This window comes from Micrasema longulum, unplaced genomic scaffold, assembly GCF_059751315.1.
Source record: "Micrasema longulum isolate JH-2025_06_02 unplaced genomic scaffold, ASM5975131v1 h1tg002533l, whole genome shotgun sequence".
Lineage (NCBI taxonomy): Eukaryota > Metazoa > Arthropoda > Insecta > Trichoptera > Brachycentridae > Micrasema > Micrasema longulum.
In genome coordinates this window covers 109,916-122,410 of record NW_028279674.1, presented here as the reverse complement: position 1 = coordinate 122,410, position 12,495 = coordinate 109,916, and positions in this window count along the sequence as shown.

Below are 12,495 nucleotides of genomic sequence, written 5' to 3'. Positions count from 1 at the left end.
TCATTTTGTTATATGAAGGTAAGATGATCAGTCTTACGCTTCAGGCACCAATCCAAGGACTATGACCTCTTAAAAAAATATTTCACATCAACTATGTCGGGAATAGAACCAGGTAACATTACTAACCTTCAATTTTGTTTAGACTCAAACCAGTCTGACGATGTCGGTCATGACGAAATCCGGTTACTGGTAAACAAATTTAAATTAAAGGTGGTCAAAACTAAGGAAAACGTATTTTACTTGTAATTATGAACCGTGCTACTATCTAAAGTCCTTATAATATTCCAATTTTCGGATTTAAAATTGAAGTATCTATATTAAAAATTGTTGCATCGCGAGGCAGGTTGGCCCACATTTAAGAGAATAACATAACGGTTGAAATATTTTACGAGTTGATGCATTATTATTCGCCATGTAAATCGATATTTTGTAAGTCCGGTAATAGAACGTATTACGAAGACTTACAAATGACTAATAAATACCGCAAACTGAACACTTCCAATGCTACACCTGCCGATATGTCATATTTACCGTTTCACCATTTATTTGACAACGTCCTCGGGGAAATAATACAAGACAAAAATGTAATTATTTTCCTCGTATAGGTTGTACGTTGTACTACATTCGGGGCGAGAAGATTTTGATTCTTGACAGGTTCAAAAACATAAAACTTGTATTTTTATATATTTGATCACATTGAATTAGCAAGATTGACCATGACCGAGATAACCACGTAAATACGCGTAGCGGAAGCAAGTTCGAAAGATTAAAACAAAAAACAATAATTCACGACGTGAGCGAACACAACACACATACTGTTTTAACAATAGATTTTATAAAACACAATTTATCTATAATATATTGTGATATTATGACGACACCAACTTTTTAATGAGTGCAGATACCCGACCGTTTTTTTTTTTTATGATGGAGGTAAAATTTGTTAACCGTTTAATGCCCAATTTTTCTAATTCGTTAGAATAATAAAATAAAAAAAATATTATTTAAAAATAAAAAAAAATCCCAGCAAATACGCAAATACTGGGATTTTTTTTTTTTTTAAATAATATTTTTTTTAGTTTTAATTTCTTATTTAAGTTTATGTGGACAATATGCTACATCAGACGTTAATACCCCGTATGCAGAGACAAAACTTAAGGTAAGGAAAGTACATTCTAATTTTATATGCAGAGAATAACCCGAAGGTGACGACAATAGAATGTACTTTCCTCACCTTAAGGTTTGTCTCTGCATACGGGTATAAAAGGTTAAAAATTCCAGAATGTAAGGAAAACAAGAAATTACGATTCTTATGAACATCTTTTTATATAATAATAAAAGTTGCGGAAACAATAAATTACAACTTAAAATCTTTTTTGAAAAACAAGGAAATCGCCCTTCGAACTTTAGCTTATTTACATTTTTTATTTATTTATTTTGTTCATTAACGCCCAAAAGGCATTTACAAAAAATAAAAATGAAATACATGCTACATACTAAATAATAAACACAGAAAAAATATGTGAAATTAGTTAAAAGGATATAATAAAAAGTTTTACAAAGTAAAAAAAAAAAAACAATAATAACAAAGGTATGCAAGAAAAAACAGTGAGCATATAAACAAAAAAATGCAAAGATATAAGCTTATGAAATAAATTCTGTAAAGCAAACAATAAATAAAGTGTTGCGGTAAGCAAAAAAGACATTTTTAAGTTAAATTAATAAACAAGCAAGCATATATTATCACGAAAAAATAAGAAATAAAAATATGTATCTATGAAATGCGTATTTGCCAATACTACAATGCAATTTGATATAATAGTAAAAAATAAAAAAACAAGTATAAGGTAATCAAAATAAACAAGTAAGTATTTTTTTAATTTATGGAATTATATTGTCAATAATAGTTTGACGAGCAGCTACAAATAAACTTGATATTGTGGACTTTTAAGATAGTAAAGAATTGGACAGAATGTCTGCAGCCGTTCCATAAGTGTTACCTTACCTATGCACCTTAAATATCGTAGAACAAAACAAAAGGCAATAATTACAAATCGAACCCATTCCAGGCAAAGTGAACCAACTGACAAAATGGTCAAACTTCAGTAGGTATTTAAAGTTTTGATCCACGGGCTTTCTGTCTTTTTTTTTTACCAAACTGTTTGGTCATTTTTAATTAACACAGATGTTATTTAGCATAAATAACCAGGGGAAAAGGTTTATGGATTATACCAATTACAGAAATGTATAGCACTCATTTTTCTTCACCTTTTAGTTTTAAAGTAAGTTTATCTGTGAATGACGAAGTTTGGTGCTACGAGGAATAGGATGTAAAAAGATTTTTTTGCGCGTGGTAAAAAATAGAGCATTTAATTGGACGGCGAAGTTTCTCGAAAATGTATGAAAAAAATACGTTTAAAAAAACGAATTACTTTAAAACGTCATAGGTTTTAGTCAACAGCTGTTTAGAATAGCCAATTAATTATGTTTATTTAAATGTTTATTGTTGTGCACACAGTGTGCTATATTATTTAAATACAATATTATTTTTAAAAAAAAACATAAACCTAAGTAAACACAGCACCAATTACGTACACAACACAATATATAATACAATTTCTGGACAGGACAACAGAATGTGACGAAAATAAGTATAAAACGTGACTCTATTTGTATTGGTATCTCCATTGTTTTGTGAATAAGGAGTGTGGCTTACGGAGTGACGTGCGTAAAATGTGGCGATTGTTTTATATTTATAGTAGATTTAGTATATTTTGTCTTTGTACCTTCATTTATTTATAGAGGCTAAATATTAATATTGTCAATGAGATTCGGCTTCTGTGTTGTGAAAGATTTCCGGTTTCCGGGAACCCATGTGCATAATATTATTATTATTTATCTTTGCACCACAATAGGCCAGAAGGCCCAATAACAGTGGTGAATTACATTACAGAACACCCAGGCTTGAAAAAAATCACATTTAATTTTTGGGTTCTCACCGGGAATCGAACCCGGAACCGTCAGTGTGTGAGTCAAGCGTCTTGACCACTACACCACGGTGGACGCCTATATGTCAAACGTATGTATAATCGGCGTGCGTGCATGAGAAGATGTATGAATGTAGAGGAAGCGAGGTCTGTATGCCAAGATAGTGATATGGCGTTCTATCCTCTCTGCCTACCCCTTCGGAAAAACGGCGTGATGGTTTGTTGTTGTTGCCGATAGAAAGAGACAAATATTTTTAAAAAAAGATAAATAAATTATTTAATGATCAAAAATAATAACGTATATGAGCGGCTAAATCGAAATAAAAATGGTTCAAATATTAGTCCTGTTATGAGCATCTCGTTGGAGTAGGAATCGGGGGGTTGATAAAGTGGCGTTCTCGCCTCTCGCCCCAGCGTCCCATACTACAACAGCCCCGCAGGCTGCGGGATATAGCTACAGGGAACGGGGATTCCCTCACGCGGCAGACGCAATATTGATTCCGGGGATTATGCCGAATATTAAGGAATAAGTAGAAAAGCGGCTCGGGCCTTTTAAACCCCGCGGGTATCCCATTTGCCGAGCCGGTTTTACGCAAACTCTCCTGATGAATAATACGCGAACCGCGAGCACTCTCGAAATAAAGGGCATGATGGCACTCGGGAGATAATGCGAGGCGTATACATAGGATATTCGTGTAAACACAACATACAATAGTGAATTTGTAATAATACGACGTTAAAAGGTGCAGAGATGATTTTAACATGTTATATGTTTTGACGATGGTTGTTGATCTGTCTATGCGTGCATGGATATTTTTCACGTCGTGACGTATTTAAACTTAACTCGTCATGATTATGACAACAATAAATTGTAACATAAATGAATATTTTTATAAAAACACGACATTTTACTCGTTCAAACTACAGTATATGTTATTTATTGTCAATTATTGATGGAATTCCATTGTGATTACATAATAACTCACATTAATACACCAGTCTGAAGATATACGTTAGTGGGTGAAATTGCTAATTGGCCAAATAAATAAGTGAAAGTGAACTAAGTACTTTTTATCTTCAACTAATATATAAATATGTAATTACAGTATTTTACCAATATACTGAAGAATAATACTGCCCTGCTAAGGCTAAAAGACGTATCTGCTGAATTACAAATGTCACTTTTGATTACTGTTATACGCTTTGCCGATCTGATTTATTTATTAAATGCATATTTTCTTAATTTTAATACATGTTTTTTTCCTACTTTTATAATTTTTTAATGTTAGAACTAACTTTCCAAAAAAAGACTAGCTCTGGCGGTTGGAGAGTGACTTACATTGTTATATTTATTTAGTAATTTGAAGTTATAAAATTTCGAATATGCACGAGAAAAAAATTGAAATTATACGAAATACTGAAAATAGTAATACGATAATACTAATTAAAATAGAATGCTATTTTTACTCGGGTTAAAAAAAATTCTTTAAATTTACTTTGAATATATTTACTGATATAATGGTTTTCATGATTTTTTAGTTGATAGGGGACATTATTGTAATTTTTTATTCCTTTGAAAACAAAACTATTGTGACCATTTTTATTCATCTCACCCTTGTTTATTTTTTCTTATATACTTTATTTTATAAATGGTGTCTACTGTATAAACTATAAATAATTTATTTAGATTTTCCGTGTAATTTTTGTAGAGGGTTTCTTGAAAATTACTTTGATAATAAATATTTGTACTATTTTAACACGTGGATCGCCGTGTCAGCCACCGGTGGCCGACACCGAGGTATTCCAATTGGGCCGTGACGGCCACCGGTGGTTGACACCCTCATCTCCTTAAAAATGTCCTTAAAAATACCTCCGAACAAATTAAATAATTGGTTTTCGATTTAATATTAAATTAAACCCCTAAAAACGTAAAAACATTTTTGGACATTTTACGAAAATCCTATTGGCGATCGATGTGTTAAGAGAATATCTCATTTTCGAGAAGCAAAAATGACTTGACAAGTAGTTTAGTAAATATGTGAGGCTATCAAATATCTATTACAAAAAAAACACAAAACGAAATTTTGACAGTTACGACTTTTAGGCAGCAGGGCAGAACACATCTTTGTCCTAGAAGGATAATTCACAAACTAACCAATACTGAATTAATGAGATATATGCATAGAAGCATATATTATTTCCTTATTTGTAGTTTAAATTAAGAATGTATGTAAGTTTTGAATAATAAATAAACAGTAAAAAGAATAAATTAATATTACTCGTCGGTAAGAGATGGGTTGTGGACCTGTGGATAGTATCGCGGACTCCAGATAAGGAGGTCCAAGGTTCGAACCTCGCTCTACCACAACTTGTTTTTTATTTTCTAACACGAATATTTATGTCTTAAAAATTGAAATATTCGGGTAAAACATAAAACACATTTCAATTTCCATTAAAAAAGATATTCAAATAATTTCAGAACAATATATATTTAAACAAATGAGATAATTGAAAGACATCGTCGACTATGAAGAGTTACGTCGGATAGAAAATGAATACACACATAATTATTTGAAATTTTGATACATTCGGACGAATTTGTATTAAGATATTTTTTTTTAAATGGGAATTTCGAAGTGACTTTATCGATAAATCTTTCAAGAGCTATTTATGATCGTAACTAGTAACAGAATGGCATGGTTTGTTAGCAGTTAGCACTCGCGCCGAAGTCTTTTCTCTTTGGCTTTTGGACCGAAGTCGGAAGCGACAGCGCCGCCGCCGGAAGTGGCAGGGGAGGAGGAGGAAGGCGGCGGTATTTGCCGCCGGTGAAAAGAACGGGAAACTGACAAGATGGAAAATTCTATCTCGAATTGTGCCACAGACTGTGATAAAGTTATCTTCGGCGAATGACACCTCAGAGCGTACTGAAACGGAAAATGGCATTCGTTAGCATTAAACTCGTTATTGAAATTCGATTGGATCGTTAGATTATTTCATCAACAACTCGATCCGTCAAATTTTAAAGGTTTGACAAAAATATTTTTAGATTATTGAGCGAATAAGTACTGTTGAAAGTACGGGTAAAACGACTGTACCGAAAAAATGAGATTTAGCCGTTCAAAGTGAACCAGTGATGACTGATAACCAATGACGCGTAAATACATAGACACGTTACTAGCGCGAAGAAAATGGCATTTCAATCGTGGGTAATAATTTGCCTTCATTGTTTAACGGACTTTCATCATGATCAAACGTGATGCTACGCAGAAATACGCCGTCGTGTGTAATGAAAAGATAAATGCTTTATTGCGCTGCAGCTGTAAAAAAAGATATACTCGTATATCGATCAATAAAGGGAGTATGTAGATATTTAGTTATATTTTCAATTACGTTTTGTTTTTATTTTACAGTTGCCATTGTCGTTTCTATGGTAACAAGTTACACAAAAATAAGAAAACTATGTATATATCTTTCTTAAATGAATAATTGGATGAGTGTTTTGATATGCTATCTCGTTTTTTCTTCAATCGTTGCGGACAACGCAATATTTGATATACCTTATTGCAGATGTAGCTAGTAGGAGTAACTGGTCGATTTATTACGCGTCTGTGGTGATATCAGTTTCAAAATTTGACAAGCTCGGAATGTTGGCAACTCTAGGTACTTATTGAAAATTGAGAGAATGACTTATTTAATATTTGTATATCCACGTACCAACTTTTCTGTCTTTGTTGTATACACACATTTAATAAAATTTAGTAAAATGTTAGACCACAAAGTTAATGCTTATACTGGCAAAAAACGTTGACTCGAAAATATGCGGATTTGAATTAATGATGCAGTTTTGTAAAGTTTTTAACGCTCTACAAACTGGCAAAATACACTAAGTCATATTAAATTTCATATATCTGTAGTTTTGAAAATAAATTTAAGGTTAAGTCGTATACCGGGTATTTTATTCAGGCTAAAAGCTTTGAATAACTTAATATACACTTAAGAAACGGAAAAAAAATACATGTTCTTAAAGGAGCACTTAACATCTTACTATATTTAAATAAGATATAAAAGAGTAAATTTGGAACAAAACTTAAATGCTTGATTTCTCAAAACAGGGATTTGAGAGTCAAAGCTTTTTGCCAGTAAACCCACGAAATATCAATGGAAAAAGTACTATTTGAATCGGCAGGCAATCGGTTCCAAGAAGAGCGGCCGGCTACTGCCAACGCACAATTTCCAACCCAAGTCAGGACTATCAGGAGACGAATTGGCCTTTGCCTGAATCAACCGCTGACCTAAGGATAAATACTTTCCAGTTATCCTTGTATTTAATAGTACTAAATACCACATACATAATTCAATCTTCACGTAAAATCACACTTGAGATAATTATTAAGGCTGTAGTCTGGTAAAACGAACAAAAATTAGGAAATCATACGATTTTGCCATTTAAAAACGAATGTTTTTTTTTAATCGCGCAATAATAAAAAAAAAAAAAAACATAAATTAGATAAGAACAATATTTTTTAAAGGTATTTCTGTTAAAAAATATACTTAAAAGTTTTATGTAACTAAAATATAATTACTTTTAGACCGGCAGATTACGACCTTTCAAATTTAGACTAAACTTAGGTATCTGGGATAATATTGAACTAAAATTTGTTTGAATAATTTGAAGATAATAAATTGAACATGAAAGTGGCCGCAGCCAAATTTTATTTTTTTGTTTTTGAAATGAAATACAAGCATTTTACTTCACATACATTTTTGTGTCATTTTCCTTTATTTCTACTTGAAATTATGCCTCCGGTAATACTTTAAAAAAAATATTGAAATACTTTAGTTGAAACCTTTTTTTAAAGGATTGTATTCTCTTTTTTTAAAAAAGAAGACAATTCTGGTTGTAATATTCAATTTAAAACAATATCTTATTGACTTTTTCGTGGCCTTCAGACCAGCCCTAATCGCTTTCAAAAGGGTTTTTTCTTGACTGCTAAAATATAGCCAAGCCCAATGGATCGGTCGTATTATGCGCCACGAGGGTCTTCTGCATGTTATAATAAAGGGAATGGCCGAGGGGACAAATCACAGAGCGCGCCCCCGACGGGAATATTTAGAACAATCGTGCGAGAAATTGAACTGCGCTTCATATGTCGGGTTGAAGAGGGCTGCGGAAAATAGAGCGCAGTCGAGGACGAGCTGCAGGACTGCCGCTAACCAATCCCCAGGATTGAGATTGCGAAGAAGATTAATTTAGGTATATGTTGCATGCGGTGTAAACTGCTGTAATATTACAGCCAAACATTAGTTAATACTTAACACTCACACACTTATGATGGCAGGTAGGTTAATGTCCCTAATAAAATTATTTCAACACGTTTTTACATATTATTTAAAATAATGTCAGATTATACCCAGAGCCGTGTTTAAAATTGTACCTGGTATTTGCCATATAATTCAATTAAGTTGAGAAGGTTATTCGGCTAATACCCTTTTCTTGCAAAACAGTCATTTTGATTTCACGTTGCGTCAAAAGATCGAGGACGTTATAAAGGCCAGTAAAATAATGTTATAATGTATACTATCCATCCATGAAGGATCTGAAGATATCCAGTTAAAAAAAGTGATATTTTCGTGCGTTACTCATCACCCTTCATTTGTAATTGCCAGTTGTTTTAAAAACGGACATGGCAATTAAGTTTTATAATTAAAATAAAAACATTTTGTTTTCAACCACTAATTATAATATTTTATTTTCATTTTGAGTAAAAAAAAAAAAACTAGGTAAACTAATACAATAAGGATTATTTTTAGGTATATTGTGGAGAAAATGCAGAAAAATTTACAGATTACTTACTGCTCATACTTAAGGACAAATTTTATTGGTTACTGATCAATTAATCGCTTTTAATACGTTACGCTTTATTAGGGAATCAGGCAGAATTAGTAGAATTCGTATGTATAATATTTCATGATTTTTTTCTAAATTTTCATGTATCTACAAGATGCAAAAAACCTACAAATATTAATTTCAAGTTCAACGAGGGGGAAATAAATTGTTATGGGAAAATATAATGATTTCCGGGTTTATCTAAAATTTCAATGATTTTCTATATGCAAGCATGAAATATGTTGACACTTACCAGAACGTTGCTTTAGAGCAGTGATCGGCAACTGACGGCCCGCAAGTAGGGATGCATACGATACATCGATGTGTTCGTGTTCAATAAATCGAATAAAACAACGATGTTAGTTCAGAACAAAAATACTTAAAGCTTTTGTTACATAGTCGAATCAAGCATTTTGTATGTTGAGTAGAGAGATGTTTCGTTCGTTGAATAGTTGTAACTGTTGCTAAAATAGTCACTTAAGCCAGTCAATTACATATTCCTTTCTCTAAAATGTTCTCCATCTCTGTTGTAAACCTGGTTGATGGATTTCTTTGGGAGTTTGCAAATATGTTTTACGTTCGTATGTAATATATTATTTATAAATTTGGACCACAACAGGCCAGGAGGCCCAAATACGGTGGTGAATTACATCACAGAACACCTAGGCTTGAGAAAAATCACGTTTAATTTTTGTGTTCTTATCGGGAATCAAACCCGAAACCATCCGTGCGCGAGTCAAGCGTCTTGACCGCTACGGAAGTCGTCACACATATGTGAGCAAACTTATTTAATTCTGAATTACCGAAAAAACACAGTTCTCGGTTATCAGATTCGCATTTAGACGCAAATATTGAGTGTCTCTACTTCAAAAATGCTAGCTAATATGAACGTAGTTATGCAGAAAGCGCCCAACCCTCAAATGAGTTATATGCTGGTTTCAATAGCATACTACGATATATTTATGAGCTGAAAACATCCAAGCTCCAAAAGCTATACTTTTTTGCCAATTAATTTTTTTTTCTAACCCACATTTTTATGGCAGGAATTAATAAATTTGGAGCCGCAGAAAACAGTCACTGATAGCTGTGATGTGGGTTAGAAATTTATTTAAATGGCAAAAAAGTATAGCACTTGGAGCATTGACGTTTTCAGCACATAAAGATGTCGTAGTATGTTATCGAAACCGGCATTAAACTCATTTTTAACATTTTGAAGGTTGGACGCTTTCTCCATAACTACGTCCATATAATAAAACTTGAAAATCAAATGCGGTCACAAAACTCTCATAGATCTTACTGACTAGAATAAATCTCGTAAAAATATATAATTAACGTTTTATTTTTAAAGCTAAAATATTTGAAAAATGATGACATATGTCCCACTGCGGCCCGCCCTCATCATCATGTAAAATATTTAGGCCTCTTACAACAAAAGGTTGCCGACCCAAGCCTTAGAGAGACGATTGAATGAACCAGCCCTCCGGCGGTTAGCGACAAGAGTGAAGATGGGAGTAAAGATAGAAACACTGCCACCGCCGCTCTACCGCAATCAATATTCGGAGATGTCGGCGGCTCTCTCAGTTCCTATGGCCTGTTAGCGGCCTTCTGCTCAGGGTCGTAAATAATAAACGGCAGTTCAAAATGTTTACCGAAACTTGCATGAAATAAATAAGCACTACTATTTGCGAGATGCGACAACATACAATCCAGTTGAAGTCTGTTGTGGACGCTGTGCTGTTCATTGTCAGCATCAACTGAAAAGACGATGCCGACTATTATATGCCTAGGAATTATGACGAAATGTTTTGAGCAACGTAACCATTGCTTAATTAATATCAGGGCCCTGATTACAATGGGAACATGACAAATTTAAAACATAATTATTTTATGGATGTTGTATTTTTCATACATACAACATGATGTTATTTTAAAGAAAATTAAAGATAAGAGAGTTATATTCGAATGTCTATATGGTACAGTCAAATTTTCTGTGTGAAAAATTAAATATTTTTTTATATTCATTGACATTGGCGCTTTTGTTATTTATTGACAAATGACTAAGTTCAGTGTTTTTATTTTATTTTTATATTTCGTTTTATCAGCGTTATGACTTTTTAAAGTTTTGTATTTCTTAAATAACTCCGCGTGTGACGTCAGATGTTCTTCTCTGTCAGTTCTCAGATATTATTATCAGCTCTCAGTTGATTCAAATGAACCGGCGACGTCATTGAAAGTAGTTCTTTTGTATTAAAATATTTTTTATTGTTTTTTCGTGCATTTTCACGATACTTTGCAGTACAATTCGATGCTCTAATTTCTACCACGCGCAAAAAAATATTTTTTGTATCCAATTTCCCGTAGGGCTGAAGTTCCTCGTTGAAGGACAACTCTGTTACTCTTACTGTATCGAGGACCAAATATACAGCTGTGCTAAGAAGCGAAGGGAAAAGTTTTAAAATAACTTCAGAAACTTGTGATGTTGAAAGTTTGCACCACAAAAGGCAGTAAATTACAATATCCCAGGCTTGAAAAATATGACATGTAACTTTGTGGTTTCACCAGAAATCGAACCCGAAAACCAAATCTAATTATGCAATAAGTACAAATCGTATTGACTTTCACCACGAAACCTACTCATATTAATTTGCAAAGGATCGCATTTTAATTAAGTACATAATACAGTCCATTCACTTTTGGCACACATCAACCATAGTCTAAAGGAAGCGTTCAAGATCATTTACAAAAATCTAGGATTTTTTTCATCAATAGCCCCTTTTTAGTCTAATGGGACTGGGTTATAGCAGGTAAGACTGAGTTCAATATTGTTAGCACAGCCGGTTAGTGGTCTAACGTGCATTGAACAACTGTGTTTAGGGTCTACCATAAAACATCTTACTAATGAGATTACCATACCAGAAAGTTCAGTAACACCGAGCCCATAATATTTTACAAGCGATTTCACGAAATGAGGAACTTCAGCCCTACGGGAAATTGGATACAAAAAATGTTTTCTTGCGCGCGGTAAATATAAGGGCATTAAATTGTACAGAAAAGTTTCTTGAAAATGTACGAAAAAATATTATACATTTTAATAAAAACGCACTACTCTCAATGGTTCATATGAACCAACCAATTATATGAGAGATGTGAAAGATATCCGGTTTGCTTACTGTCAACGAACCAATCGGTAAAACTGACAAAGAACCTCTGACGTCACACGCGGAGTTTTTTCAGAAATACAAAACTTTGAAAAATCATAGCGCTGATAATACGACATATAAAAATAAAAACACTGAACTTCGTCATTTGTCAATGAGTAACAAAAGCGGCGATTATAATACGTTTTTTCTTTGAAACAGAAATACAAAGACATTTCTTGAAATAGTGGAATTCAAAGGATTATTGTATTAACTGGAAAATCCAGGGAAAAGCGAACTACAAATAAAGTATAAATTTGTGAAAACACATAATTTAACCAACAGTGGAGACCAACATTTTAGAGTGTCTGATTTTTTGCTATAAAGAGAGGTTAGGTTAATCGACATGGGTAGAATGAAACAATAATTCTGAATGTTGTTAAAAACGTAAAGTGGCCACTCAACCCAGCCAATGACAGGTCAT